The 26,995-nt window shown below is 45.1% G+C and overlaps 1 pseudogene across 1 annotated transcript; it reads left to right on the forward strand.

Annotated features, from left to right (window-relative positions):
- LOC147109237 (mannosyl-oligosaccharide glucosidase-like) lies at positions 1–26,995 on the forward strand (annotated as a pseudogene). The gene is made up of 5 exons (XR_015080198.1): positions 1–361; positions 11,632–11,761; positions 12,531–12,621; positions 19,378–19,571; positions 22,987–26,995. The product of XR_015080198.1 is annotated as a mannosyl-oligosaccharide glucosidase-like (transcript).

The raw sequence follows: 26,995 nt of genomic DNA on the forward strand, positions 1-26,995 counted from the left end.
ATGGCATGGCAGAGGTTGAAAAAGGAGAGGCTGATTGATTCCAAAGTGGATGGGAAAAATGGAAAGAATGCTGGACCTCACAAGAAACCTCCAACTAAGGAAAAGAAGAAGAAGTCCAATTTGGGGAATATCTTCATCAACATAGCGATTGTACTGTGCATCGTGCGCTGTGTCTGGTTTTGCTATGCTATTTACATGAGGTCCTGGCTTGCTAACAGAATCATAACACCTCACCCCTCATTACGGATACTGACCAGCAACAGTACTAGTCCTGCATTGTCACCACAGAAATACTGGGGATCCTACCGACCTCAGGTATACTTTGGAATGAAAACACGGAGTCAGAAATCAATTGTAACAGGTAAAGTAAATCATGGTCTGACCTCACGTACCATGGCAAATTCCTGTTCATTCCCATATTCCTATGGAAATGGCTACCCTCTCACGTTCTTAATTTTGTTAAGAATGTAGTATGTCCTATTACTGTAACTTACAGTGCTGTTCTGCACTGAAAACTCAAATATAAGTTTTACAGGTGAATATTGACAAGTTTTACTCAGTACTCAAAAACAAATATTAAATAACTATTATTTAAGTTGGAAAAGTGTCACTTGTTCACGGACACTCAGCATGAATTGAGGCCATGCAGGCCATGTTTAACTAATCTCCTGGGATTTTTAAATCCACTACTGACATGGCTGACAGGGGCATAGAAACATAGAAGAAACATAGAAACAGAAGATAGGAGCAGGAGTAGGCCATTCGACCCCTCGAGCCTGCTCCGCCATTTAATGCGATCATGGCTGATCATCCAAATTCAGTACCCTGTCCCTGCTTTCTCCCCATATCCCTTGATCCCTTTAGCCTTAAGAAATATATCTAACTCCTTCTTGAAAATATTTAATGAATTGGCCTCAACTGCCTTTTGTGGTAGAGAATTCCACAGGTTCACCACTCTCTGGGTGAAGAAATACCTCCTCATCTCTATCCTAAATGGCCTACCCCATATCTTTAGACTGTGACCCCTGGTTCTGGACTCCCCCACCATCGGGAACATCCTTCCTGCATCTAGTCTGTCTAGTCCTGTTAGAATTTTATCTTGCAAAAATTTGTCTATCTCTACCATAAATGTATTTAATAACCCAGCCTCCCAGCTCTCTGGGGCAGAGAATTCCACAGATTTATGGCTCTCCGAGAGAAGGAGTTCCTCCTCACCTCAGTTCTAAAAGGGCGACCCTTTATTCTAAAACTGTGCCCCCGCTTTCTAGATTTCCCCACAGTGGGTAACATCCTCGCTGCATCTACCCTGTCGAGTCCCCTCAGTATCTTGTATGTTTCGATAAGATCCCCTCTCATTCTTCTGAATTCCAATGAGTATAGGCCCAGCCTGCTCAACCTTTCTTCATAAGTCAAACCCCTCATCTCTGGAATTAACCTAGTGAATTGTCTCTGAACTGCCTCCAATGCAAATATATCCTTCCTTAAATAAGGAGACCAAAACTGTACGCAGTACTCAAGGTGTGGTCTCACCAATACCCTGTACAGTTGTAGCAGGACTTCCCTGCTTTTATACTCCAACCCCTTTGAAGTAAAGGCCAACATTCCATTTGCCTTTTTGATTACTTGCTGTACCTGCATGCTAACCTTTTGTGTTTCATGCACAAGGACCCCCAGGTCCCTCTGAACTGTAGCATTTTGTAATCTCTCTCCATTTAAATAATAATTTGTTTTTTTATTTTTCCTGTCAAAGTGTATAACCTCGCACTTTCCCACGTTATACTCCATCTGCCAAATGTTTGCCCACTCACCTAGCCTGTCTATATCCCTTTGCAGGTTCTTTGAGTCCTCTGCACAACTTGCTTGCTCACCCATCTTTGTATCATCCGTAAACTTGGCTACATTACACTCGGTCCCTTCATCCAAGTCATTAATGTAGATTGTAAATAGTTGAGGCCCCAGCACCGATCCCTGTGGCACCCCACTAGTTACCGTTTGCCAACCGGAAAATGACCCATTTATCCCGACTCTCTGCTTTCTGTTAGTTAGCCAATTCTCTCTCCATGCTAATATATTAGCCCCAATTCCGTGAGCTCTTATCTTATGCAGTAACCTTTTATGTGGCACCTTATCGAATGCCTTCTGGAAATCCAAATACACCACATCCACTGGTTCACCTTTGTCCACCCTGCTCATTGCCTCCTCAAAGAACTCCAGCAAGTTATTTAAACATAATTTCCCTTTCCTAAAACCATGCTGACTCTGCTTGACTGCATTATGATTTTCCAAATGCCCTGCTATTGCTTCCTTAATTTTCCCAACGACAGATGTTAGGCTAACTGGTCTATAGTTTCCTGCTTTCTGTCTCCCTCCTTTCTTAAATAGGGGTGTTACAGTTGCGGTTTTCCAATCCGCTGGGACCTCTCCAGAGTCCAGGGAATATTGTATATGGCAACCAATGCATCCACTATCTCTGCAGCCACTTCTTTTAAGACCCTGGGATGCAGGGCATCTGGTCCAGGGGACTTGTCATCTTTTAGTCCCATTATTTTACAAGAGTACTATTTCCTTAGTGATAGTGATTGTCTTTAGTAACCCCCTCCCTGTGGCCCCTTGATTATCCATTATTGTAAAAAGTCACACAACACCAGGTTATAGTCCAACAGCTTTATTTGAAATCACAAGCTTTCGGAGCGCTGCTCCTTCTTCAGGTGAAGTGGAGAAATGCATAAAGACACAGCTTATATAGTCAGAGAATCATGTCAGATGTTTACAGGTAACCTTTCCAACTGCCATTAATCACACCTCGGCAGAGAGATAATCACAGCAGTCAAAGGTGTGAATGGTGTCCAAACAGGTCAGTCAGGGAAACATTACATCAAAGAACAATGAGGTGGGGTCACAAGGGGTCAAATATTGCAGATGCTGGGGTCTGTATGAAAAACAAAAAAACAGACAAAAAACATTTTTTTTTTTTTGGCTGGAAATCACAGCAGGTCCGGCCGCATCCGTGTAGAGAGAACAAGCCAATGTCGACTCGAGTCTGGATGACCCTGCATCAGGTGGGGTTACATGTAGCGTGAACCTGGACACACGAATCTCCATCAAAGACGGACACCTCAGCACTTCACTCTACCGCAAGCCCACGGACAACCTCACGATGCTTCACTTCTCCAGCTTCCACCCTAACCACGTTAAAGAAGCCATCCCCTATGGACAAGCCCTGCGAATACACAGGATCTGCTCAGACGAGGAGGAACGCGATGGACACCTACAGACACTGAAAGACGCCCTTGTAAGAACGGGATATGACGCTCGACTCGTCGATCGACAGTTCCGACGGGCCACAGCGAAAAATCGCATAGACCTCCTCAGAAGACAAACACGGGACACAACCAACAGAGTACCCTTCGTCGTCCAGTACTTCCCCGGAGCGGAGAAACTACGCCATGTTCTTCGCAGCCTTCAACATGTCATCGATGATGACGAACACCTCGCTAAGGCCATCCCCACGCCTCCACTACTCGCTTTCAAACAGCCGCCTAACCTCAAACAGACCATCGTTCGCAGCAAATTACCCAGCTTTCAGGAGAACAGCGACCACGACACCACACAACCCTGCCACAGCAACCTCTGCAAGACATGCCAGATCATCAACACAGATACCATCATCACACGTGAGGACACCACCCACCAGGTACATGGTACATACTCATGTGACTCGGCCAACGTTGTCTACCTCATACGTTGCAGGAAAGGATGCCCCGGAGCATGGTACATCGGCGAGACCATGCAGACACTGCGACAACGGATGAACGGACACCGCGCAACAATCACCAGGCAGGAGTGTTCCCTCCCAGTCGGGGAACACTTCAGCAGTCAAGGACATTCAGCCTCCGATCTTCGGGTAAGCATTCTCCAAGGTGGCCTTCGAGACACACGACAACGCAAAATCGTCGAGCAGAAACTGATAGCCAAGTTCCGCACCCATGAGGACGGCCTCAACAGAGATCTTGGGTTCATGTCACGCTACATGTAACCCCACCTGATGCAGGGTCATCCAGACTCGAGTCGACATTGGCTTGTTCTCTCTACACGGATGCGGCCGGACCTGCTGTGATTTCCAGCCAAAAAAAAAAATGTTTTTTGTCTGTTTTTTTGTTTTTCATACAGACCCCAGCATCTGCAATATTTGACCCCTTGTGACCCCACCTCATTGTTCTTTGATGTAATGTTTCCCTGACTGACCTGTTTGGACACCATTCACACCTTTGACTGCTGTGATTATCTCTCTGCCGAGGTGTGATTAATGGCAGTTGGAAAGGTTACCTGTAAACATCTGACATGATTCTCTGACTATATAAGCTGTGTCTTTATGCATTTCTCCACTTCACCTGAAGAAGGAGCAGCGCTCCGAAAGCTTGTGATTTCAAATAAAGCTGTTGGACTATAACCTGGTGTTGTGTGACTTTTTACATTTGCCCACCCCAGTCCAACTCCGACATCTCCACACCATGGCTACTATCCATTATTGGGATGTTAATGTCTTCTACCGTGAAGACAGATACAAAATATTTGTTCAGAGTCTCTGCCATTTCCCCGTTCCCTATTATTAATTCCCCAGTCTCATCCTCTAAGGAACCAACGTTTACTTTAGCTACTCTCTCCTTTTTATATACCTGTAGAAGCTCTTACTATCTGTTTTAATGTTTCTTGCCAGTTTACTCCCATAATTCATCTTCTCTCTATTATTGTTTTAGTCATCCTTTGCTGGTTTAAATTTTTTTCCCAATCCTCTGGTCTCCCACCAATCTTGGCAACATTGTATGCCTTCGTTTTCAATTTGATACCATCTTTCCTTAGTTAGCCACGGATGGTGCTCCCTTCTCTTAAAATCTTTCTTTCTCACTGGAATATATTTTTGTTGAGAGTTATGAAATATCTCCTTAAATGTCTGCCACTGCATTTCAACTGTCTTACCCTTTAATTTATTAAATTAGTACATCCAAGGGTCTTATTTTTAACATATATCAATTTGGAACAGTGATATTGGCCATCTCCCAAGTTTTTACATCTGTTCTCGGGATGTGGATGACACTGACAAAGCTGCATTTATTGCCCTTAATTGTCCTGAGAAGATGCTGGGCCTTCTCATTATTCCTTAGCAGACTCTACTGCCCTTAGTTTGGCATCCTCGAGAAACATAACCAACTTTCATTGTGTTTCTGAAACGAACCTCATTGATTTTTTTTTCAGGAAGTTGGAGCTGGAAAGCTGTATCATATACGATACCATAGTTTGTACAGGTAGGACAGTGGAGACCCGTTTCCTGCACCTCCTGTGCCACGTGGGAACTCCAAGACACTTTGTGTCCTCGATAACCACGTGGGCAAGAAGAGACTCTGCTTGCTCGAGCTCAGGGTTTTTGAACTTGAGCAGCTGGAGTCCCTACAGGGAATACGGGAGGCTGAAAGTTTCCTGGAGCACACATTCCAGGAGGTGGTCCCCCACAACTACATAGAGTTCAGGATGATAGTAAATGGGTGGCCAGCCGACACCGTAGAAAGAAGCAGGCAGTTCAGGAATCCTCCGGAGTGTGGCACTCACTAACCAGTTCTCAGTGCTGAATACCAGTGAGGGTGATGACACCTTGGGGTAGTGTAGTCTGAGCACATCCACAACACCCTTCTTCTTAGACAGTCCCTCGGAACCGAGGATGACTTGCTTCCACATTAAAAATGAGCTCGCAGGTGACTGATTAGTCCAATGCGGGACCTACAGTCTCTGTCACAGGTGAGGCAGACGGTGGTTGAAGGGGCGGGTGGGTGGGTTGCTTGGGTTGGCATGCGCTCCTTGCGCTGCCTGCGCTTGGCTTCCGCTTGCTCCCAGCGAAGAGACTCGAGGTGTTCGGCGCCTTCCCGGATGCTTCTCCTCCACTTTGTGCGGTCTTGGGCCAGGGATTCCCAGGTGTCGGTGGGGATGTTACACTTTTTCAAGGAGGTTTTGAGGGTGTCCTTGAAGCATTTCCTCTGCCCACCTGGGGCTCTCTTGCCATGCCGGAGCTCCGAGTAGAGCGCTTGTTTTGGGAGCCTTCACCGAAGCATACGAGAGCATGGGCCTTACACTAAATATCCGTAAGACAAAGGTCCTCTACCAACCTGCCCCCGCCACACAGTGCTGCCCCCCCCCGATTATCAAAATCCATGACAAGGCCTTGGACAACGTGGACCACAACACCTTGGGGCAAATGACTGCACAGGGAGGCACAGCAAAGTGTAGAAATGCAGTGGTCATTGGTGATTCGATTGTCAGGGGGACAAACAGGCATTTCTGCAACTGCCGACTTGAGTCCCACATGGTGTGTTGCACTGGTGCCAGAGTAAAGGACATCACTGAGAGCTTGCAGAACATTCTGCGGGGGAAAGGAGAACAGCCAGAAGTCGTGGTCCATGTTGGAAACAATGACGGGAAAGAAGAGGGTTGAGGTTCTACAGACAGTTTCAGGAGCTAGTGAGCAAACCAAAGAGGAGGACCTCAAAGGTGGTAATCTCTGGATAACTCCCACTGCTAGTGAGTATAGGAACAGCAAGTTAAAGCAGGTTAATGTGTGACTGGAGAAATGGGACAGGAAGGAGGGCTTCAGATTCCTGGGGTATTTGGACAAGTTCTGGGGCAGGAGGGACCTGTACAAGGTGGAGGGGTTGCACCTGAACAGGGCAGGGACCCATGTCCTTGCAGGAAGGTTAACCAATGCTGTGGGGAAGGGTTTAAACTAATTTGGCAGGGGGATGGGCACCAGGATAAAGCATTAGAGAGGAGAAACAAGGTGCACAGAGGACAGGAAGAGACAAACAGCATTAGAATGAAGAGTAGTTCAGAAATAGGAGGATCAGACAGGGGGGGAATGCAAGGCAGACTAAGATGGGTTTGGAGTGCATGTGCGTAAATGCACGGAGCGTGGTAAATAAGATTGTTGAGCTGCAGGCACAAGTTGCCACATGGGATTATGATATAGTGGCAATAACAGAGCCCTGGCTCAAGCAAGGGGAGGGTTGAGAACTTAATATTCTTGGCTACAAGATACTCAGGAAAGATAGGGAAGGAAAAAAGGAGGGGAGTGGCAGTATTTATCAAATAAACTGTTAGAGCACGAGAAAAGACTGATGGTTAGAGTTAGGAAGAGGAGGAACTATTCCACTGCTGGGTGTATATGGGAAGGAGATAGAAGAGCAAAGTTGCTAGCAAATTTCAGAAAAGCATACAAACAATAGAGTAGTGATAATGGGGGCCTTCAGTTATAAGAACATAAGTATTAAGAGCAGGAGTGGGCCATAGAATCATAGAAATTTATGGCACAGAAGGAAGCCATTCGGCCCATCGGGTCTGTGCCGGCCGAAAAAGAGCTATTCAGCCTAATCCCACTTTCCAGCTCTTGGTCCGTAGCCTTGCAGGTTACAGCTCTTCGAGTGCACATCCAAGTACTTTTTAAATGTATTGAGGGTTTCTACCTCTACCACCCTTTCAGGCAGGGAGTTCCAGACCTCCACCATCCTCTGGGTGAAAAAAGTTCTCAACTCCCCTCTAATCCTTCTACCAATTACTTTAAATCTATGCCCTCTGGTTATTGACCTCTCTGCTAAGTGAAATAGGTCCTGCCTACCCACTCTATCTAGACCCTCATAATTTTATATGCCTCAATCAATCTCCCCTCAGCCTCCTCTGTTCCAAAGAAAACAACCCCAACCTATCTAATCTTTCCTCATAGCTAAATTTCTCCAATCCTGGCAACATCCTCGTAAATCTCCTCTGTACCCTCTCCAGTGCAATCACATCTTTCCTGTAGTGTGGTGACCAGAACTGTTCGCAGTATTTAGCTGTGGCCTAACTAGTGTTTTATACAGTTCAAGCATAACCTCCCTGCTCTTGTATTCTATGCCTCAGCTAATAAAGGATTGCATCCTGTATGCCTTCTTAACCACCTTATCTAGCTGTCCTGCTACCTTCAGAGATCTGTGGACCTGCACTCCAAGGTCCCTTTGTTCCTCTACACTTGTCAGTATCCTACCATTTATTGTGTATTCCCTTACCTTGTTAGCCCTCCCCAAATGCATTCCTTCACACTTCTCCAGATTGAATTCCATTTGCCATACGGCCCCTTGAACCATTCAATAAGATCATGGCTGATCTTTGACCTCAACTCCACTTTCCCACCTGATCTCCATATCCCTTGATTCCCCTCAAGTCAAAATCTTATCTATCTCAGCCTTGAATATACTCAAAGACTCAGCATTCACAGCCCACTGGGGTAGAGAGTTCCAAAGATTCACAACTCTCTGAGTGAAGAAATTCCTCCTCATCTCGGTCTTAAATGGCTGACCCCTTATCCTGAAACTATGACTCCTAGTTCTAGACACTCCAGCCAGGGGAAACAACCTTTCAGCATCTACCCTGTCAATCTCCCTCAGAATATTACATGTTTCAATGAGATCACCTCTCATTCTTCTAAACCAGAGAGTATAGGTCCATTCTACACAATCTCTCATCATAGGACATCCCTCTCATCCCAGGGATCAATCTAGTGAACCTTCATTGCACCGCCTCCAAGGCAAGTATATCCTTCCTTAGATAAGGAGACCAAAACTGTGCACAGTATTCCAGGTGTGGTCTCGCCAAGGCCCTGTACAATTGTAGCAAGACTTCCTTACTCTTATACTCCAACCCCCTTACAATAAAGGCCAACATGCCATTTGCCTTCCTTATTGCTTGCTGTACCTGCATGCTAGCTTTGTGTTTCTTGCACGAGGACAACTAAATCTCTCTGAACACCAACATTTAATAGTTTCTTACCATTTAAAAAACTATTCTGTTTTTCTATTCTTGCTACCAAAGTGAATAACCTCAGATTTTCCCACATTATACTCCATCTGCCACCTTATTGCCCACTAACTTAAGTCTATCTATATCACTTTGCAGACTATTTGTGTTCTCCTCACAGCTTACTGTCCCACCTAGCTTTGTATCATCAGCAAACTTGGATACATTACACTCGGTCCCTTCATCTAGATTGATATTAGATTAATATAGATTGTAAATAGTTGATGCATTTTGAGAAAAATGAGGAGAGACAATATAAACTAAATGGTCCAATTCTAAAGGGGGTGCAGGAACAGAGAGACCTGGGGGTTTACATACACAAATCTTTGAAAGTGACAGGACAAGTTGATGCTGTTTTAAATAAAAAAGAGTATATGGGATCCTGGACTTTATAAACAGTGGCATTGAGTACAAAAGCAAGGAAGTTCTGGTAAATCTTTATAAATCACTGGCTGGAGTATTGTGCAAAATTCTGGGCACCGCACATTAAGAAGCATGTCCAGGCCTTTGAGAGGGCACAGAGGAGATTTACTGGAATGGTTCCAGGGATGAGGGACTTCAATTACGTGGAGAGACTGGAGAAACTGGGGTTGTTCTCCTTGGAGCAGAGAAGGTCAAGGGGAGATTTAATAGAGGCGTTCAAAATCATGAACAGTTTTGATAGACTTAATAAGGAGAGACTGTGTCCACTGGCAGGAGGGTCGGTAACCAGAGGACACAGTTTTAAGATAATTAACAAAAGAACCAGGGGAGAGAAGAGGAGAATTTTTTTTACACAGTGAGTTGTTATGATTTATAATGCACTGCCTGAAAGGGCGGTGGAAGCAGATTCAATAATAACTTTCAAAAGGGAATTGGATAAACACTTGAAGGGAAAAATTGCAGGGCTATGGGGAAAGGGCAGGGGAGTGGGACTAATTTGGCCGCTCTTTCAAGCACGATGGGCTCCTGTGCTATATGATTTTATGACTGTTGATCAGAAACCATAGCCAACCCTAACCCCAGGCCACTCCACTCAATGCATCTCCCAAACATAGAGTCATAACGGCACAGAAGGAGGCCATTCAGCCCATCGAGTCCGTGCCAGCTCTCTGTAGAGCAATCCAGTCAGTCCCATTCCCCCGCTCTATCCCCGTAGCCCTGCCAGTTTATTTCCCTCAAGTGCCCATCCAGTCTCCCCTTGAAAACATTGAGTGTCTCCGCTTCAACCACTTCCATCGGCAGCGAGTTCCAGCTCCTCGCCACTCGCTGTGTAAAAGAGTTTTTCCTCACATCCTCCCTGCATCTCTTGCCCAAAACCTTAAATCTGTGTCCCCTAGTCCTTGTGCCATCAACTAGTGGGAACAGCCTTTCCCCGTCTAGCCTATCTAAACCTGTCATAATCTTGTACATCTCTATCAAATCACCCCTCAACCTCCTTTGCTCTAATGAAAACAAATCCAGCTTCTCCAATCTGTCCTTGTAGCTAAGATCCCCCATTCCTGGAACCATTCTGGTAAATCTCCTCTGCACCCTCTCAAGAGCCTTCACATCCTTCCTAAAGTGTGGTGACCAGAACTGTGTGGTGATCATTCCTCCAATTGGCACCTGCCGCTTTCTTTTTTTTTCCAGCCAATTCCTTGTCTGTCAGCTTGGCTGAGTTGCTAGCACTCTTGCTTCTGAGTCAGAAGGTTGTGGCTTCAAACTCCGTTCAGGATTTGAGAATGTAATCTTAGCCGACACGGGGTAGTACTGAGGGAGAGCTGCCTTGTTCCACATGCTTCTTTCTGATGTGACATTAAATTGAGACCCTGTTCAGGTAGCTGTAAACGATCTTGTGCCACTATTGGAAGAAGAGTGGGAAGTTCTCCTGGTGTCCTGCCCAAAATTCCTTCTTTGACCAACATTACAATAACGTTCAGCTCATTTTTCCAATTATGGGATCTTGCTGAGTGCAAATTGGCTGCCGCACTGCTTTGAAAAGTAATTTAGTATGCAACACTTTGGGATAGCCTGAGGCGACGATAAAGTGTTATATGAATGTAAATTCTTTCCTGATGTACCTTCAAGTTTTACCTAGGAAGCCGATTGCTGTAAGCTTGTATAACAGCCTTCCGTATGGAACATTGTTTGGAGTCTGGGTTTAGAATATCGCACAGCTTTGTGATGTCTACTTGAGTTGCCACTTTCTCAAAAACCATTAATGAGGTTGGTTAAAGAGGAACTGGCACTTCTGAAACCATATTGGCTGCCACTCACTAGGTTATGTTTGTGTAGATACACCTCAAGTTTCTTCTTAATGATGATTCCATTATGCTACCAGTTACTGATGTGAGATTCTCACAGTTTTGGATTTTTAACTCATTAGTTTTGCAAGTTTAGCATCACTGATCACTGCTGGTCCCTTATGATCTGGATTGCACCTTTTTCTGCCAATATCTAGATAAATAACATAACCCAAAGATTGTAACAGCAAACCCTTACTCCATACACTGGCTACGAGCGCATGTCACATGCTATAACGTGACTTCTCCCCTCATTACAGACAGCAGATTATATAAACTCTCTAACAAATTGAGACATGGAACCAAAATTGCTTTATTTAAATGGATTATTGCTTGGAGGCTTGGTTACATTTTGGTATTTTCTGTCCGAATTTGGTCAAAGATGCTTTATTTTGAATCACTGTTTTCTGGCTCAGTTTCACATGCTCAGTTTTATTGCAGCATGTTCCAGCCACTGATCAAGAGTTGATCGTATTTGAATTTATTTTAAATTTAGGGTTAATGTGGCTACAGCAGTTCAAAGCGGAGGTGAATCTGCGACATACATGTGAGCAGGGTGATCGGCTGCCCAGCTATGGCTGGCTAATGCACGATGGGATAAACTTTGGAGTGCAGGAAGTAAAAGATAACGGCCCAGAAATTCGGGTCGGCGGCTTCCCGCGGGTGCAAGCCCCCGACCTACACTTACATATCGCACTGACATTTGAAGACTGGGCCTGCTTGGATTTCCGGTCTGTGGCCCGGTTCAGCTCCCGGTGTGCTGTGCGTGCGTGATCCAGCGGCGTACTTAGTGCGATGAGCCGGCTGGGATCACGTGAGCACTGGGCAACCAATGGGAGTTTACAAAAGTCCATTCATGAGTTAGACATAAGACCTGTCAAACTCATGAAAAGTACGGGCACCCAAAACACTACTTAAACTTTAAATAAAAGTTTAAAAAACATTCCATTAATTAAATTAACTATTAATAACTTTAAAAAACTAATTTAAACAATTATTCAAATTTCTGCCAAAATTTTTTTTTCAAGAAATCGGGTCCAAAAATACACTTACCTTACTGTAAATTCTTTAAAAATAATAAACCTGTGGAAAAAAAATTCTAACTTTAATTATTAGACTACTTACCTTATAAAACGAAGTCCTTATGTCTGCTTTATACATTCGTAAAAAGTGGAGGCCTTCACGCACAGACAAACCTGTCAAAAAAACCGAAGTTCAGCGCGTACGCGCTGCCTCAAACGTTGCTAGGGAACCGCCTCTTAACCCCTTGGTTCAGAGGAGAGGAAATGCCGGTTTTCCGCGCATGCGCTGTGCATACTGAAATCCAGCACTTCCAACGGGCCCACGCGTGAGTACCCCGTCCGTACCCACGCGTTGGGACCGGAATTACTGGGCCAACGATTTCACATTAACAACCAAGTTTGTGAAACGTGTTGGTGGGCAGCATGGAGGAGATTGGACATGGAGAATCACTGCCAAACCACAGGTATGTCCACATGTAGAAAAAAAAATGGATCTGTTTTTATTAGTCATATGATAATCAATCAGCCTTCAGTTAATGCTTCACCACTGGCCAACAGGTGATGTTACACTGAGGAGAATGTTTCATTAAAGACAGAAACTCCACACACAGGTTGAAGAATACTCTATTTGAAGCTATCTTTTTTCCTTAACTCCTATTATGTTTGAAATGGTCCACAGACTATGTTGGAATTTCCATTAGCTCTTTAGAAACCTATGAAAAGATTATTTGGCACCACAAGCCTGATTTCTCCCACACTTGCCTACTTCTCACCATATCTCTACCTGGAAGTGTCTCTGTTTATCTCTGTTAAAACCGACCTCTTTGGTCAAGTTTTTGGTCACCTGTCCTAATATCTCCTTATATGGCTCAGTATAAAACTTTGTCTGATTACGTACCTGTGAAGCGCTTAGAGATGTTTTACTACATTAAAGGTGCTATATAAATGCAAGTTGTTAATACCCTGTGTCCAGTGGCTTTCACTTGTGTTGTGTCTGTGTGTTGATAGAGACACTGAAGACAGGAGTTGGTTCATGGGTGTTTACTAAGCAAAGTCTGGAGGGGAACTAACGGATATGACACAATATACAGGCTTATATAGCCCGAGTGGCCATTACCGGCATTACAGCACACATGGGGCTCTTAAAGGCACATACAGTACAATTCCTCCCCTTCTAGCCAACCAATACATAATATTTTAAGTAATTATTAGTTACATGTTATAAGAAAAATAATATACACATTGCTGCAGTTAATTAATTATAAGACAGTCTCTCTGGAGGCTTCCTGACTCAGTCCGGATAACGCCTCGGTGGTGTAGTAGTTTCTGGTGGTGTAGTAGGTTCTTTTGGCAAGGCTGATTCGGCTTGAATGCCAGTGTCGGGTTCATCGGGTTCCAGTATCACCGGATCAGAGGTAGATATGGGTATCTCTACTTCATCGTTAGGCGTATAGAGTTGTGGTGTAGGTTGTCCCTTTTCGGATGACTCTATGATTTGGTCAGCATGGCGCCTTATTATGCTTTCTCCGATGTCCACGGTATACATCAGTGGTCCTAGTCGTGTGCAGATAGTTCCAGGCTGCCATTTCTCGGTACGGTAGTCCCGGGACAAAACTTGTTGACCTATCTGGAAGGTTCTAGTTGGCCTTTCATTCATGCCTTGAAATTTCCGGTTCTCCACGTCCCTTCTGATGTTGGGCTTGATCAAATCCAGCCGGCATCTTAGGCTTCTATTGAAGAACATCATGGCGGGAGTTTGGTTGGTAACCATATGTGTTGCATTCCTGTATGCGAACAAGAAGTTATCCACCTTGTGCTGAAGTTTTATGTCTTCATTACCCATGGCCTTTATGGCCTTCTTGAAGGTCTGGACAAACCTTTCAGCCAATCCATTGGTGGCGGGATGGTATGGGGCGGACGTGTAGTGCTTAACCCCATTGTTTTTTAAGAACTTCCTGAATTCTTCGGACACAAATTGCGGTCCATTATCAGAACAGATCTGTTCCGGCAGCCCATTCCTGGCAAATATGGTCCTTAATACTGTGATGGTTTTTTCCGTGGTGGTGGAGGACATCTTTATTACCTCCGGCCACTTGGAGTGTGCATCAACCGCGATTAAGAACATTGAGTCCATAAATGGACCAGCAAAGTCGATGTGTACCCTTTGCCAGGGAGATGAGGGCCACTCCCATGGATGTAGAGGGGCTTGGGGTGGAGCGTTTTGGACCTTCTGGCATCCTAGGCAGCTCTTGGTCATTTCTTCTATGTCTCCATCGATACCTGGCCACCACACAAACGCTCTGGCTAGGTTCTTCATTTTCACTCCACCCAGATGCCCCTCGTGAAGCTCCTTTAGCACTTTATCCTGGAGTTTGGGTGGAGTCACCACTCTGGATCCACACATCAAGGTTCCTCGGCATACTGACAGCTGTTCTCTTCTTTGCGAGAATGCTGGCAACAGTGGTTCGCCATGTGCTGGCCATCCCTTCACCGTTAAGTCGTAGACTCGTGAGAGAGTCGGGTCATTTCTCGTTTCCTTTTCAATGGCAGAATTTGTTACTGGTAGACATTCCACTATGGTTGAGTGGAACATCTCCACTGGGTCTACTGTAGGTGCCTCTTCTACTGTTGGCAACGGTAGGCGCGATAAACCGTCAGCATTCCCATGCTGTTTTGATCCTTTGTATTCTATGTTGTATTGGTGTGCCCCTAGAAAAAGGGATCACCTCTGTAGCCTTTGCGCTGTCATAATGGGAACACCCTTTTTAGGGTTGAATATGGAGATGAGGGGTTGATGGTCAGTCAACAAGGTACATTTTTGTCCGTGTAGGTAATGGTTGAATTTCTTCACTCCCTATACCAGGCTGAGTGCTCCCCTGTCGATTTGGGCATAGTTACGCTCAGCTGAGTTCAATGAGCGTGACACAAAAGCTATCGGCCGTTCCGAGCCATCAGGGAATTTATGCGATAATACTGCTCCTATGCCGTAAGGGCATGCATCGCACGCCAGTCTGATTGGCAGTGATGGGTTGTAATGAGTCAAAACTTCTTTGGATGTGATTAAGTCTTTACATTTATGGAAGGCACGCTTACAGTCTTCGCTCCATTTCCAAATTACTCCTGTTTGTAGCAGTTCATTAAGAGGGTGTAGAAGAGTTGATAAGTCCGGTAAAAATTTATGATAGTAATTTATTAATCCCAGGAACGACCTTAATTGTGAAACATTTTCAGGTGCTGGGGCTTTTATGACCGCTTCAATTTTTTCAGGTGACTTATGCAACCCTTCCTTATTAATTATGTGGCCACAATATGATATTTGATTTTGGAAAAATTCGCACTTGGCGCGATTTGCTCATAGGCCCCGTTCTCTGAGTCTAGTGAGCACCTGCTCCAAATTGGCAAGGTGCTCGTTGTCGTTTTCTCCTGTTACAAGGATGTCGTCTAGGTAGCATTGAGTACCCGGAATCCCTTAGAGGACTTGCTCCATAGCTGTTTGCCAAATAGCTGGAGCGGATGCTACTCCGAAAACCAGTCGATTGTACTGGTACAGACCTTTGTGTGTATTTATCGTGAGATATTTTTTAGAGGCCTCTTCAACCTCCATCTGTAGATATGCCTGTGCCAAGTCAATTTTGGTGAAACGTTTCCCTCCGGGTAGTGAGGCGAAAATATCTTCTATCCTCGGAAGAGGATACTGTACCGTGTGAAGGACCGAGTTTACCGTCACCTTGAAGTCTCCACAGATGCGAATTTTTCTCTGTTCTTCAGATTTATCATTATTCAATGCTTTCTTCATGACTGGAACGATGGGTGTTGCCCACTCGCTCCAATCTATTTTGGATAATACGCCTGCATTTTCCAAATTCTCCAGCTCTGCCTCGACTGCTGGACGAATTGCGTATGGCACTGGTCTTGCTTTAAAAAACTTGGGAATTGCTGCATCTTCCACTTTTATTGAGGCGGTGATGCCTTTCAAGGTTCCTAGTTTCTCTTGAAACACTTCTTTGGCGTTGGCCAAGATGTCTTTTAATCGTTCAGGTATGACGTCATCCTCGTTTTTTTTCTTATTGGTCACCGTCAGTGCCTGAATGGAGTGCCAGTCTAAACGTATTTTCCTGATCCATTCACGTCCTAACAGCGGTGGGCCACCATCTTGTAGAATGTATAAATACAACTTTTGTATTTCCTTGTCGTTGTATACAACAGGCACCCTTATTTTTCCTTTGGGGTATACTTTCTGCCCCGTATATGTTTTTAAGATAATGGATGTGTCTTTTAAAGGTATATGCGGAAATAGCCTCTCGTAATCCCGTCGATTTATTACGGTCAGAGCTGATCCTGTATCTAGCTCCATTTTAACTGGGGACCCTGCTATCGTGAGGGTAACCCAAATGGTCTGGTAATCATCTTTGGCAAGTACATTATGTAATTTGAGACAGCTTAGTCTCTTGTTTTCGGAGTCGCTATCGCTCTTCTGGTCTTCGGAGCTACTGTCCGTCATCATTTGTACCTTTCTGTACTTTTCTTTATTGATTTTTTTTTTCCTGTCTGTGGATTTATTTTGTCCAGATTGGCATACCCGTGCAATGTGTACAATCTTTCCGCATTGCCTGCATGCTTTGTCCTTGAACCAGCAGTCCCTCTGGTCATGGGTGGATCTGCCACAGCCATAACATCTCTCGAAACCCTATGTCATTCCATGGGTGCCGAAGTCCTGTGTCTTTTGTTGTATTTCTGCAGCTCCTCTTGCGGCTGCTTCGTATGATACAGCCATACTGAAAGCCTTGTCGTGTTAAATCTTTTTCAGAAAGCAGCCTTTTCTGTGTTCCTTCGCTTAAGAGACCGCAGACGAATTTGTCTCGAAGATAATCTGCTAGTCCTGCCCTGAATTGGCAGTGTTTTGATAGCTTTCTTAATTCGGTCAGGTAATCAGCGTTACTTTCATTCTTGTGTTGATTTCTCTTGAAAAATTTGAATCGTTCCGCTATCAGCAGCGGTGTTGGGTTTAAGTGCTCCTGTAGGGTATCAGCAATTTCTTTAAAATCCTTGTCCTTTGGTTTGGCTGGAGTGATTAAACTTCATAACAGCCCGTATGTCTTTGCGCCCATTAGATTCAGCAGTACTGAAGCTTTTTTTTCATCTTCTATTCCATTTGCAGTGCAATATACCTCCACTCTTTCCACATATGTGGTCCAATCCTCTATCTCGCTATCAAAAGCATCAATATTGCCAGACTTAGGCATCTTAGGAAAGATATGGCGCTTCCCGCGCTTTTCTTTCTTTTCTGCAGAAAAGATATGGCGCTTCCTGCGCTTTCCCGCCGCTGCTGCCGATGACAACGCTGTTTCCCGCGGTTTCCGTTCTTTTTTATGTATTTATTTATTTATTTACAGTTGGAGACTCGTTCCCGCCGGACTTTCTCTCTAGGTCTGAACGCCGACCTTTTTGCAGTGCCGGCCGTCTCCCGAGTGCTCACTCCCCGTCTGTTACTGCTTGCCTCCGCTTTCGCTGCTTGGCCCAGCTGTAAAACCAGCCGCTGGAGCCCCAGCCTGACGCCCAGGAAGGATTAGCGCAGTACCTGCCACCAGCTTGGCCAGCTGGTGAAACCACAGCTTTTTTCACTTTCTTGATTCTTCTGGACGCCAGAGGAATCGATGTCCTTGAGGTGCTGCCGAATTGCAGGTAAGTCCGTTTCCACTTCGTCGCCACTGTTGTGTCTGTGTGTTGATAGAGACACTGAAGACAGGAGTTGGTTCATAGGTGTTTACTAAGCAAAGTCTGGAGGGGAACTAACGGATATAACACAATATACAGGCTTATATAGCCCGAGTGGCCATTACCAGCATTACAGCACACATGGGGCTCTTAAAGGCACATACACTACAACTGGCAATTCATTTCATGTCACTAACTCTGTGGGAAAAGGCTCTGCCTGAATTACTGCTCCTTTTTAAATTAAATCTCTTCTTTAAGCCTTTAAGCTTTAAATCTCTTCGTAGCGAGAGGGTTTGAGTACAGGAACAAGGATGTCTTGCTGCAGTTGTACAGGGCCTTGGTGAGATCACACCTTGAGTATTGTGTGCAGTTTTGGTCGCCTTATCTGAGGAAGGATGTTCTTGCCATGGAGGGAGTTCAGCGAAGATTCACCAGGCTGATACTTAGGATGGCAGGAATGACGTATGAAGAGAGATTGGGTCGATTGGGCTTATACTCGCTGGAGTTTAGAAGAATGAGAGGGGATCTCATTGAAACTTATAAAATTCTGACAGGACTGGGCAGACTAGATGCAGAAAGGATGTTCCCGATGGCGGGGTAGTCCAGAACCAGGGGTCACAGTCTAAGGATAAGGGGTAGGCCATTTAGGACAGAAATGAGGAGGAATTTCTTCACCCAGAGAGTGGTGAACCTGTGGAATTCTCTACCACAGAAGGCAGTAGAGGCCAATTCATTAAATATATTCAAGAAGGAGTTGGATATATTTTTTAAGGCTAAAGGGATCAAGGGATATGGGGAGAAGGCAGGGACAGGGTACTGAATTTGGATGATCAGCCATGATCTCATTGAATGGTGGAGCAGGCTCGAGGGGCCGAATGGCCTACTCCTGCTCCTATCTTCTATGTTTCTATGTAAACCTGTGTTGGGGGGAACAATTTATATATCCAATATTAATGAACCCAATTGATAATTCTGAGAGCTTCTTTTATGTCATCTTGAAGTAGCCTCCTTTCCAGTAAGAATAACCCAACTTCAGTAACCTCGTGTGAGATTCCCGAGGTCTTTTTTTGTCTAAACGGCACCATTTTAAGGGCAGCAGTTCCTTGCTTTGTTGAGGTGGCCACCACTACACACACTATTCCACATGGGATTTTTTGCCAAATGATAAATTCTCTTTTTTTAAATAAAAACATGTTTAAATTAAATAATTGTATCAGCCAGAAACGTCAACACTCCCCCAGACCCTGCTGGTGGTGGGTGATTGGGTTGATTTTAATTTTAAAACAAAAAAAGAGAATGAAAGGTACATATTGTTTACCCGTCTGATCCAGAACAGTGTGTCATAGCTGCCTCGTATTTTGTAAATTGATTAGCTTGTGTTAATTACGTGACTGATACCACATGGTTAACATGGACCAAACAGCAGGCAGGCAGAACCCTACAATCTTCGATGGACAGTGAGGTGTTGATGTGATTTTCATAGGTAACCTGATCTTCTATTGTAGAGTTCTGCCCCAGAGAACCCGGTGATATCGCTGTTATTTTATGTCGCTAGTGACGGACATGGAGTACTGCAGCCACACATTGAGGAGAAAAGGAGGCTAGTGCCAGTGTCAGGTTCTTCAGAGGAACTGGGCAAATTCACAATCACCTTTCCAGCACCAACTGCCCTAAAATCCAGCAACCTTAAATATGCCAGGTGAGATTGTCTCTCTAGCAATTAAACTGTGGATATTTCTTTTTGAAAACATGTTGGAGGTCCACACTTATTTACGGAGCTATTATACATATAGGTGCACATTCACATATATGCAGTAGATGTAATTTATCTAGATTTTCAAAAGGCCTTCGATAGGTTACCCCATAATAGACTGATGGGCAAGGTCAGAGAATGCGGAGTCAGGGGACAAGTAGCAGAATGGATAGCTGGCTGGCTTCAGGACAGAAAGCAGAGAGTAGGGGTAGTGGCAGAAGGTGGGTAGTGGTGCTCCACAAGGATCAGTGCTGGGACCACTGTTGTTCACAATTTATATCAACGATTTAGACTTTGGAATCAAAAACACAATTTCTAAATTTGCGGATGACACCAAATTGCGGGGGGGGGAATAGTCAATACTGAGGAGGACTGCACCAAATTACAGGAGGACATTCATAAACTTGCAGAATGGGCATATAATTGGCAAATGAAGTTCAACACAGATAAATGTGAGGTATTACATTTTGGTAGGAAGAATAGGGAGGTCATTTATTACTTGGAGGGTGCGAGTCTAGGTGGGGTAGAGGAACAAAGGGGTCTCGGAGTACAAATGCACAAATCATTAAAAGTTGCGACACAGGTTAGCAAGGCCATAAAAAAAAGCTAACCAGGCAATAGGGTTTATTTCTAGAGGGATAGAATTGAAAAGTAGAGAAGTTATGCTAAACCTGCATCGAAACTTGGTTAGACCACACTCGGAGTACTGCGTACAGTTCTGGTCGCCATATTATAAAAAGGATATAGAGGCACTGGAGAGGGTGCAGAGAAGATTTACAAGGGTGATACCAGAAATGCGAGGGTATACATATCAGGAAAGGATGAACAGGCTGGGTCTCTTTTTCTCTTGATAAAAGAAGGCTGAGGGGTGACCTAATAGAGGTCTTTAAAATTATGAAAGGTTTTGATAGAGTGGATTCAGAGATAATGTTTCCACTTGTGGGGAAGAGCATAACTAGAGGCCATCAATATAAGATAGTCACCAAAAAATCCAATAGGGAATTCAGAAGAAACTTCTTTACCCAGAGAGTGATGAGAATGTGGAACTCGCTACCACAGGGAGTGGTTGAAGTGAATAGTACAGATGCATTTAAGGGGAGGCTAGATAAGCATACGAGGGAGAAGGGAATAGAGGGTTATGCTGATAGAGTTAGATGAGGAAAGACGGGAGGAGGCTCGAGTGGAGCATAAACGCCGGCATGGACTGGTTGGGCCGAATGGCCTGTTTCTGTGCCGTATATCCGATGTAATATATTTCTGGCACTATTATACATATAGATAGATGTACATTCACAATTATCTATGGCTACATTCAAATTCTAACAGTGAACAATTCCAGATATAGTTAATGGAATCATTGCATATACTGACTGCACGATGTCTGCAAACGCAGTGTATTGCCACATCAGGAACAGTTAATGTTGAGAGACTGAGCTAGCTTGTTTGACTCTGGACTCTGGGGGTTCTTTAGCCTTGGGGTGTTGGGGAGAGACCCTGCATATTGGTGGTCAGAAATCCTTTAACTCTATGAGGGAGTTGTACTGAGGGAATCCTACTGATGATTGTGGAGAAATTGTTCATACTGAATATCCCCAACTTATTTCCCTTCAGCTTTGGAGTGATACCTCTAGGGAAAACATCAAGTCTGAGCCCAGGTTTTTGGGAGAGACTGGGGCCTTCAAGTAAATATATAGGCCCAGAAATTCGGGTTGGGGGCTTCCCGCGGGTGCAAGCCCCCGATCTGCACTTACCTTGCGTGCCGGCTGTTGAGCTGTGGGCCCCCGTGGAATTCCGATCCGGGGCCTGGTCCAGCTGCCGGCGCGCAGTGCTTGCGTATCCCAGGAGCACAGTTAGTTCGATGCGTCCCCTGGGAGCACGTGGGCCATGGGGAGCCAATCGGAGCAGGGAGTGCTCCATTCATAAGATTGACAGGAAGAGCTGTCAAGACTTATAAATACTACGGCCCCAAATCAGCACTAAATCTTCAAATACATTTTTTAATCACATTTTTTAAATAAACTATAAATTACATGAAATAACTATTTTAAACAATAATTTAAATTTTTGAAAAAAATAATTTTATTTTCTAACGGGGCTAAAAATAAACTTACCTTGCTTTTAAAGTATTTAAAAATGATAAACCTGTGGAAAAAATGTTTTAATTTTAATTAATTCACCACTTACCTTGTAAAAAGCAGGCCTTACGCCTGCTTTTTACATGTCTAACTTCTGGAGACTTACCCTCCCGGGAAAACCTGTATTTAAAAAAAAACGAAACATAGAAACATAGAAACTAGGAGCAGGAGTAGGCCATTCGGCCCTTTGAGCCTGCTCCGCCATTCAACGAGATCATGGCTGATCATCCAAACCCTAACACCCGGTCCCTACACCGACAGCCATCCCACCCAAGCCCTATCCCCGTAACCCCGTAACCCCACATATTTAATCCCCCCTAACACTAAGGGCCAATTTTTTATCATGGCCAATCAACCTAACCCGCACATCTTTGGACTGTGGGAGGAAACCGGAGCACCCGGAGAAAACCCACGCAAACACGGGGAGAATGTGCAAACACCACACAGACAGTCACCCGAGGCCGGATTTGAACCCGGGTCCCTGGCGTTGTGAGGCAACAGTGCTAACCACTATGCCACCGTTCGATGCGTACGCGCAGCCTCTCCTGCACACGCATTCAACCTCTGAACCCCTTCGTTCAGGGGAATGGAAGTGCCAGTTTCCCGCACATGCGCAGTGCATGCAGGAAACCGGCACTTCCATTGGGCTTACGGGTGAGTACCTCATGCGTACTCACCCGTGGAGACCCGAATTTCTGGGCCATAAATTTTTATGAGTTACATGTGAGCCAGGATTGTTACAGAATTGTGAATTTTTTTTTTAGTTTCAGCTATTGAAAAATCAGATTTCAGACTGTAGCAGACAAGAAGCATGTGCTATTGAACCATTTTAAATAGTTAATTTTGGAGGTCCTTTTCCCACTAGATTTCCCCCTCTGTGCTTTCTCTAGCCTACACACTGCCTGTTGATGAGAGGCACTATGCAGCCCATGAAAGCACAAAGGGTGGAAAAATAGGTGCAGCAGCCATACAACAATTCTACCTCCTATAAGGAGCTGTGTGACCTTTCATCAGAATCTCCTCCCCACTTCCCTCTGTTGTTGAGATGGGGAGCTCAGTGAAGCAGGCATATCGAAGATGCTTTTCATCACTACTGGTGCCAAACCTGCAGTAAAACTGGCTGATGGAGAATGCTGCAGAACACTCCCTGTTTCAACTTTGAACACTCGAGTTTATTTGTTGCTCCTTCTCACCTCCTGTTTTCTTTTTTCTTTCATTTTTAACAGTTACAACTATCTAAAGGCACCCTGTCCAAGCTTGGAGATGATGACAGACATTGTGAAGAACAGCTTGAATGGCCATTTTGTGTGTACAGCTCCGCGTCTGCTGCCAGGCGATACTACATCGGCGTGGACACCTACAGGCCGCCCCCAGAACAAGGTGGTGACACCCAGCAAAACAACTTCTTGGTTCACCAAGTAACTGTGCAGGTTCCCTTTGAGGTTGAAGTCTTGTTTGAGTCTGAAAGTTTCACAGATCGATCCAATCATTTTGCTGGGGAGGTCTTCACAAATGAGCTGGAGAGGTGGAAACAATCATTTGATGAAAAATTTGATACCATTTTCCAATTGCCAGATAAGGGCTTTCCCCCTCAACAAATTAAATTTGCTAAAGCTGTTTTCAGTAATACAGTTGGTGGGATGGGGTATTTCTATGGTCAGTCATATGTTCAGTCCAAATACAATGAGTACCCATTGCCTTACCTGAAGGGCCCACTGTACACTGCAGTTTCATCTCGTTCATTCTTTCCCCGAGGATTCCTCTGGGATGAAGGGTTCCATCAACTTCTGATCAGTAAATGGGATCCATCTATTAGTAAAGAGGTGATTGGACACTGGTTAGATATGATGAATGTCGAAGGTTGGATACCCAGAGAGCAGATTCTGGACAATGAGGCTCGCAGTAAAGTGCCAGCAGAGTTTATCGTACAACGAAATGAAAATGCCAATCCTCCTACACTCTTCCTGACATTACAAAAACTGATAGAAGATTTAAATGGGCGATTGACTGCAGAAGACAAGACTTACCTGAAGAGACTCTTTCCACGTTTGAAAACTTGGTACGATTGGTACAATTCAACCCAAGTTGGGTCCCTACCATCAACCTATCGTTGGAGGGGTCGCGACACTGACACCAACCTGTTCCTCAATCCAAAAACTCTGACCTCTGGGCTTGATGATTACACACGAGCATCACACCCTTCTGAGGATGAACGTCATGTGGATCTTCGCTGCTGGATGACATTAGCATCGAAGATTATGACAGATATTGCAAAAATCCTTGGAGTACCACATCAAGACTATCAGAACATGTACGAAAAGCTGAGTGACAACTCTTTGCTTCAAGAACTGCACTGGTCTGAGGATCTGAAGGCATTCAGTGATTATGGGAATCATACTCAGTCCATTATTCTAGTGCGAGAGAAGATCTATGTGCCACCTGGTCAGCCTCGACAGCATGTCCAACCGGCCAGGCTTATCCGTTCTCTTTGGAAACAACCAAAACCTCAGTATGTGAATGCTTTTGGCTATGTGAGCCTGTTCCCATTCCTGCTTCAAATTCTGCAACCTGATTCCCCAAACTTTCAATATATCTTAAAGGATACGAGGGACGAGGAGAAACTCTGGACCCCTTACGGCCTACGCTCACTTTCAAAATCCAGCCCCCTCTACTTGAAACGCAACACTGAATATGACCCACCTTACTGGCGTGGCCCCATTTGGATTAACATGAACTACCTTGTAGTTCGGGCACTGCATTATTGTTCCACTCAAAGCGGACCATATAGAGAAATGGCAGCAACACTATACCAGGAACTGAGGACTAACCTCATATCAAATATGTATAAGCAGTTTGTACAGACCGGGTACTTGTGGGAGCAATATAACGATAGCACTGGCAGAGGGCAGGGTAGTCACCCCTTTACTGGTTGGTCTTCCCTGATAGTTCTAATAATGGCAGAGCAATATTAATGCTCTCACCGGTGTCATCCCATATAATGGTTTAGGGCTGTGCCTAGGGATTATTTTGTGATTGAATATTTCATTATTTCAATGACTGAATCTTGCAATACATGAAATAGTTCTGGTTAAACTTCCCTGCATGTTAATCGGAGAGAAATTCAACATCGTTGCGCATTTTTTATGGGCGTAAAACGGGCACATTGATGACCGATTTAACAGTGCAACAGCTTGAGCCCAACCTGCACGTGTGCTCGGCAACTGCTAAATTTACAGGGCCTTTATAAGGTGGTCCTGGTGGCTGCCTAAAACAGGGATTAGGCCCCTTGAATATGTTAATGAAGGGCCTAATGCTTGTTTAAGGTCCCATTGGAAAAATTGGTAAGCATTCAGCAGAGCAGGCACGGGCCGCGCTGGATCCAGTGCTGGCAACAAATGGGTACGCTTCTCTAAAAACATTTACTTTAATGTAGAGCCAGGAGGAGTGGTCCACGCAGCTCACAGCACTACTGAGAGCCCCTGTCAACCCACGATCCCCCTTCCCCGGGCTTACTGAGAGCCCCTGTCAGCCCACAATCACCCCCGACCCTGCCCCGGGCTTACTGAGAGCCCCTGTAGGCCCACAATCGCCCCCTACCCTGCCCCGGGCTTACTGAGAGCCCCTGTTGGCCCACAATCACCCCCTACCCTCCCCTGGGCTTACTGAGAGCCCCTGTCGGCCCACAATCACCCCCTACCCTCCCCTGGGCTTACTGAGAGCCCCTGTCAGCCCACAATCACCCCCTACCCTGCCCCGGGCTTACTGAGAGCCCCTGTTGGCCCACAATCACCCCCTACCCTCCCCTGGGCTTACAGAGAGCCCCTGTCGGCCCACAATCGCCCCCTACCCTCCCCTGAGCTTACTGAGAGCCCCTGTCGGCCCACAGTCGCCCCCTACCCTGCCCCGGGCTTACTGAGAGCCCCGTCGGCCCACAATCACCCCCCACCCTCCCCCGGGCTTACTGAGAGCCCCTGTCAGCCCACGATCACTCTCCCCACCCCCTCCCCCGGGCTCACTGAGATCCCCTGTCAACCCACAATCACCCCCTACCCTCCCCCGGGCTTACTGAGAGCCCCTGTCAACCCACGATCGCCCTCCCTCCCCCGGGCTCACTGAGAGCCCCTGTCAACCCACGATCGCCCTCTCCACACCCCCCCTCCCCCGGGCTCACTGTGAGCCCCTGTCAACCCACAATGGTACCCGCCCCCCCCCTTGCAGGAGTTACCTGAGAGCCTCGCTTTCAGTTGGGATTGTAAAAGTGAATCCCAACTTAATTTATAATTAATGGATTTCTTATTAAAGTTCGAGTTTAGAGGTTTAATATCCTGGCTCCCTTTACTTCACTGATGAGTAATTGGATGAGTGTCTTTCCCACTCTTCAGTGAATGTGTTCAACTCCTCACATACCCGAAGGAGACAGATTGCTGTTTGATGTATTTGAAAGAGTAGATGAAGGACTCAGTGTTAGGTTTAATGGGGGTCTGCTAATTCTGCCACTATTGTAATCCTCTGTTAACAGACTAAAAGTCGCTAATGTTTCTTTGATACCAGAATCTGAACCGCTGGACCAATATGTACCACAATAACTGGTTTTATAGGAAGACTTGTTAATTTTGAGTTTGGAATCTGTCCTCTTTAATTAATGGCACAGCCCTTTCATAGGTTTATATTCAATCCCTCCAGTGCCCCATGGTCCTACGTGTATGTTTGCAGTGCTGAATTTCTCATTTTGTGTGACATTTTGTAAATAAATTGATGTCAAGTGGAAGAAATCGGGTAGTGGCAACTTCAAAACAAGTGGTCAAGAACACAAGATATCCACCTACATCACAAAACTATCTGTAGGATATGTAGAGGATACACTGCACGTAAACTAAACAATATTGGGCAAGCTCTGGTGACCTCAGACAAAGTTTCATTTTTCTAAAACTGACCATTCCTATTGTGTATTCCTTATAGAATGTGTATGCGTTATAAAAGCACTCTGAAAATTACACAAAATTCATTTGCTTCTGGAGTGTAACTGCTGTATGGAACAAAGGAACAGGAGGAGGCCAATCAGCCCCTCGAGCCTGTTCCGTCATTGAATTAGATCATGTCTGATCTGTACCTCAACTCCATGTACCCGCCTTTGATACATGGCCCTTGATACCCTCACCTAATAAAAATCCATCAATCTCCGTCTTTAAAGCTCCAGTTGACTCCCAGCATCCACAGCTTTTTATAGAACCATTG

Source organism: Somniosus microcephalus, chromosome 12 (genome assembly GCF_052327205.1).
Source record: "Somniosus microcephalus isolate GS21.2 chromosome 12, FLI_Smic_1.0, whole genome shotgun sequence".
Taxonomy (NCBI): Eukaryota; Metazoa; Chordata; class Chondrichthyes; order Squaliformes; family Somniosidae; genus Somniosus; species Somniosus microcephalus.